The following is a 6,171-nucleotide window of genomic DNA, read 5'->3' as shown; positions in this document are numbered from 1 at the left end:
GTTGGAAGCAAATCAAATATATATTGCCTATACATATATTTGAATTGAAAATTACAATTATCAGAGTATATTTGTAACATTTACAACCACTCTAATAATAACTTTTCATGAATGTCTCAGTTTGTGATGTACTAATTTTAAAATTTATTTTTTATAGGAAACATATTGGTACCTTATTCTATTAAGCACAGGATTAGTATACTGAGAAAAGTATGATTTTAATAAAAAGTATTATTTCAAATTATGATTTATTTTATTCAGGATGCTATATCAACAAAGAAACTTCATTGAAAGGATCCTATAGAAATTAATTATTAATTGATTTATTAACTTTGTAAATAGATAAAACATAAAAAATGTAACTAAAAGATAAAATACTGTGATTAGGGCTTGGAAATGATATAAAGATTTAAAAAAGTAAAAGTATTTTGGGCTTCAAATGTGTTTTACAATGACATCTTTTAAAAATAAATGAATGAGTCGACAGCCATGCTACCCTGAACATGCCTGATCTCGTCTGATCTTGGAAGCTCTAAGCAGGGTCGGGCCTGGTTAGTACTTGGATGGGAGACTACCTAGGAAGCCCAGGTGCTGTTGGCACACACACAAAAAAGAATGAGAATTACTATATCCAGCAAAAACCAAAGCCATCTTTGAATGAAATATGTAGAGAAATTACTCCTAATTAAACTCAGTCAATTTTAATACTAAAATTTAAGGTCACAGTATAATAAGGATACCGACATAATTTTTTGATATTTGAATGCTGATAGTTTTAAAGCCTCACACCTTCCTTCTCCTTGAGCCCCATATCTAGAGAAACTGATAAGAAAGCCTGTGCATTCCTTTCTTGGGTACAGTCAGAACATTCATACCACCCAAGTCTTGCCCACAGGAGCAAACTCTAACCCAGCTCAGCCCCCTAAACATAATAAAAACCGAGGTCAAGTCTCCTTACTTTCCCTTCTCTAGCCATTTTAGACTTGCTTGAGAGGTCTGATCTGCTCTCCTCAGAGATGTCGATTATGTAAGTAACAAAGCTTCCCTACCCTATTGGTGTGATTGCATGGCATCATCAATTCCCACATCCAAATCAAACTCTGGGTGGAGTCCATCTACTTGAGCAAGTGATCATAACACACAAGTATAGCTCAGTTTTTGATATTTAAAAAATGGTAATTTGGTAAGGCTAAAAACATCTTAAATAATATGTACATGCAGATTTTATAAACATTTTAAAATAAATTTTTTTCATTGCCTTTTTATCCTCATCCTTATAGTATTTGAGAGATATTTCCTAATGATTCTTTTCATTATGAAATTGCTCAAAATTTAATTTTATTCATTTATTAAATGCAATATTTTATTTGGAACATATTTGTGATTTTAATTATAGTATGGTGCATATTTGGCTATTGAAAGTTTAAGGAGGTTGATAAATGGAGAATAAATTTACATTTGCATGCACTGAATGCTTATAAATGCCATGCTTTGTATTTATCATTTCACAAGGATTATTCACTTAAATCTCAGAAGTCTTTTCCTTAGGTATTATTTTTGTCTTCACCTTATATAACAGGGAACTAAAACCTATATAAGATCACAAGTTAGTAAGAGGTGAAGCAAAGTTTTAAAGGGCAACCTGACTCAGTAGCTTCTGATTTTAATTAGTACCCTATATTATATATAATAACGTGTCATTATTTTATGAGACTGAATGTATGGTAGTAGAATTGAGCTGGGAACTGTTTAATCATTTGTATCAGATAATATAGGTCAAATTTAATTTCCTTAAAATTAGAATAAAATATCTAATAACAATTTGGGGTTTTGAAAAAACAAAGAAAATGAAATATTTTTCTTGTAAATAAAAGGGTCTGAAATTACACAAACAGTTTCTAGAAAAGGACGGTACTTGAATCTGAAGCCATAATATCTAATAATAGATAGCAAAAGCTAACTTACAACTTCAATATATTAAGACAACATATTAAAAATCTATGCTCTACCATAGTATAAAACAAGTAGTTCAGTGGGGTACACACAACAAAGATTTACTCTGCACTTACAGTGAGCCAGAAATGGAGTGAATGCTTCATTATCATCTTTAATGACATGAATGTCAAGGATACCCTGGATGGAGCAACGGAGACTTCCATCACTGTTGTCCTTTCTATTATATAACAACATATGTAATCTCTGCTTTCTAGAAAAGAATCCAATAATCAATATTTTTACTAATGTAAACATATAAAAAATGTTAAGAAAATGCCCCAAAAAAGAGTTGCTAACTGTAAAAACTAAAATGCAGCAATACAGAAGAGATTTCTGTTGCTTATTTCTCCTTAAATGAGAAAATTAATCTTTGATGGGAAACATACCCACAGAATTTTATATACTATTATTTTGCCTTAGAATATAAGTCACATGGAGTGTGTGCAGGATTACAAAAGTCTGCTTTTCCTTTCAAACTAAAATATAGTTGAGCTTATTTTGACTCATCTGTTAAAACTAACAATAACAGGTAAATTTGTATTCACGCCTTGAAGAAAGGTAAGAGTGGGCAGCTTGCTTTGTTGCTCTGCACAGGATCGTGCAAAGGAAGCACTATTAAACAACAGAGATTTAAGGTCAGAAGTGAGACCTTACATCCTGTATTTCTTTGAAACTTTTAAAAGACCACTTTTGAATTAATCTGGAGAACAAGCAAATGAGGATGGGGCCTAGCAGCAATTAAGTCTAATTCCAAGAAAGAATATTGAACATCATACTTGTCATTAGCCACACTCATTCTAGAGGACAATCTGGAACTTGGAAACATCTTAGTAAGACGAAAGAATAGAGAAGTGAGTAATGGTATCATTAATCTCATTACTTTTTTCTCTGACCAATGAATAAAATGCATGTTTTTTGTTAGTTTTTTTGCTTTGTTTTGTTTGTTGTTGTTTGTTTATTTTTGTTTTGCCACGTGTGTCCAATTAAATCAAATTACACAAGAGAATCAGAGGGGAATTTTGATGGCCCTTCCCTCTGCCCCACATACCCTTTCCCCAGAATAAGTTTAAATTTGTCAAAAGTCAAATATTTTCTAGAGTGTTCTAACATTTTTTTAGTTATTGGAATCTCTATACATTACCGAGTGTAAAACAAGAAAATATACTGTGCTAAACAGAAGTTCATATATCAATCCCCAGTCACTGTTTGCATCTACGTAACTAGTCTGAAAATTTAGATGACTGTCCATATGTGTTATCTGAGTGTTTGTACTTTTAGATTTTGCTTTTTATAGAAAAGATTATACTTTGAATTATAACTTACACAACCAATGGGAAAGAACTGTTTGTGAAGCTTTCAGTATTCTAAATATTGCCATTGTTTTCCTGGTGAATGATGGTTTCTTATATTGGTAGCATTGTGTTAATAAACTAACTTATAAAAAAATTGTAGCTAACAAATTCACACTTGTTTCGGATTCAGAACTGTTAATGTATTTGCTTAATGGTGTAAGGCATCTTATCAAGAAATAATCATGTAATACGATCTACTTCTTACTTGGGTATTATTTATTGCATTATATTAACCTAATGCACTGATGGAAATTTAGATCTAGTGCCACTAAATAAGAGAATAGACATTCTCTGAATAGGAAAGTTGATTATACTGATCTAAGCATTGGTTAATAAAATAGTAGAGAAGTTATTTCTATTTCATGGTCTGTAAAATTAATTCCTTAACCTTCCAGCTATAATGAAAGATCATATTCTGCATTTTTCATTACTAATCTACTCTCATACTTATAATCATGAAATTATATTAAATATTCTCAACCTTTATTCATTAAAACTTTAATGCAATAACCATCAGTTTTACTCACTGAATAACAAATAATTTAAAAACAATGTTAAAAGATATTTAAATGCAAATCTATGTTAAATGGAAGAGTGATCTGAATTCCTAAAATATTTTATTTAAAAATCAACTCTAATTCAGTTGAAATTAAAAGAACTAAACTGCTTGCTTTTAGTTCATTTATGAACAAATTAATCAATTAGCATGATTTGTTGTTATTTTCAGCAGCTTAACAAAAAACGTGGTCTATTTATTATCTAAATTCTATATGCATCTTCCTTTTAAGAATAAATATTCATGCCAACAAGCTACAAAAGTCTATAAATAAAATAATATTTCAAAAGGAAAACGAATGTGTACTTAACAATTTTAGGTATCTATTTTTGATAAATTACTGCATATGTGGCAAAAACACCTTTGAGAATTGGGTTCAAGGATGTGAATTTAAGATTAAGAGAAAATTCTGCTCATCTTTGAGATAAAAACTCTTTTCTAAAGATTTCTATGAGGGGTCCATGAGGAAAGCAGTAAATGTAAATGAACAACAACAAAAAAGCCTCAAGCTAAAAAATATGCTACAAATCTCAAAGGATAATTGCATTTTCTATATTTTTTTAAAAGTAGAATTATGATCTGAGAAAAAATAAAAGAAAGCTCATCCTTATTCTTCTTCAATTTATGAGGAAAAGCTATTCCTCATTAAAATTTATTTTAAAATTAAATCCCAAAGAGAATAAAATCAACCATAAGAAATAAGTTCTAATCTGCTGAGAACCAAGAAGACAATGATTTAAGGAATAATATGCTCATATGAAAGTTCTCATGTGAGCTTATAGTATTCATTATCTTATTAGACAAATGTCTTTAATGAATGCAAAGCCTATCAATGCATATTTATAGGAGAAAAAGTGGCCACAGAGACAGTAAACAGGAAGAGAGAATACACACCCTTCCCTGGTTCATCCTGTTTATCTTATTTAAATTATATTTTCTATCATTTCCATTTTTAGAGTTGTCATGTATCCATCTTCATCAGTCATTTCAGTAATATACATAGCTAAAGGAGAAATCTTCAACTTTAAAACTCTTTGTAATTAAAAAGAATCGTGTATATGCATATAACGTGACTCTGTCAAATACATTGATGCAAAATGAAGTCTGGACTCAAAATCCTGGTGAAACTTCTTAGATACCTCTTTGGAGCAAGTATAAAATTTCCAGTGGGAAAATAATTAAACATATACATTTTATTATATTTTGATTAGCATCTAATAAGTAGTTTCAAAGGAAAATTTTAAAAAAGTATTTGCGCATGTAAACATTACAAATATTATTAAGGCCATTTTGCTAAACTCTGTTTTATACTAAGCTGCAGAATTTCATAAGGATACAATGTTTAATGGTTTTGTCTTCTACAAGTGTTTTAGTGTTTAGTATGATCCACGCATTGTGTTAGAAATTAGTTGAGCAAAGATGACAGTAAGATTCCTTCCCAGTTCAACGTCTAACATAAAATCATATACCCACTAAACCAATTATGGTCACTTTTTTGTGTTAATAACACTAGTCCAAATATTAAATTTTTGATAGCATAAAGGATTAAAAAACTCAAGACAACACTTACAAAGACAACAGAGAAAAATTACTATCAAACTTTAACAGTATTTATGAAAATATCATTTCTTTGTCTTTAGGCAGAGTCACTTTCTGTGTAGTATCATTTACTATCTTGACCAATTGTCTTCACACTTACAAATTAATTTTCTCATTTTCTAGTGATCATTAGTCTCTTTACTCCAAACAAATTATCTGTGTTTTCTGTGTTCCTTCACATGGAAATTCAGAAGTTCTAAGATACTTCCCTTTGCCTTCTAAGGTCACAGAGAATGTAAGGAGGCAGGCAGGACTGAAGAGTTGGGAAATAACCTCCCTCTTTTCTGCAGGCACACTGTCATTCCATGATTTGTTTTTACCCCATTATCATGGCTATTTCAGTATCATAGCTTTAACCATCTAAACAGTAGTGGAAAAAACCTCCAGAATTTTCCCCATCATCCAAAATTACAAGACACATTAGATATTCCCAAAAAGGTATTCTGTTCTGGTTTTTCTTTCTTTCTACTTTGATGACAAAAATAGAACAAGTCGCCTATTCAGCAGTTTAGTAAGCACCTAGTTAAAGATAGAAAAGGAGTAAACTTTATTTCTTTAGATATCCCTAATCTGTTTGTATGAATTATGTTTGATTCTCTTGGAACAACACTTCACCTGAGTTGGGATGGCAGAACTCCAGTAGGCTGAAAAAAATTGGACATACTTTCT

General features: G+C 30.6%; 1 pseudogene; it reads left to right on the top strand.

The window, feature by feature from the left end:
- The first annotated feature begins 479 nt into the window (after positions 1-479).
- On the top strand, positions 480-600 carry LOC111737465 (annotated as a pseudogene).
- Positions 601-6,171: the final 5,571 nt, after the last annotated feature.

This window comes from Pteropus vampyrus, unplaced genomic scaffold (genome assembly GCF_000151845.1).
Source record: "Pteropus vampyrus isolate Shadow unplaced genomic scaffold, Pvam_2.0 Scaffold27, whole genome shotgun sequence".
Classification (NCBI taxonomy): domain Eukaryota; kingdom Metazoa; phylum Chordata; class Mammalia; order Chiroptera; family Pteropodidae; genus Pteropus; species Pteropus vampyrus.
The sequence above is the reverse complement of the archived record's forward strand: the minus strand, read 5'-3'. Positions and strand labels throughout refer to the sequence as shown.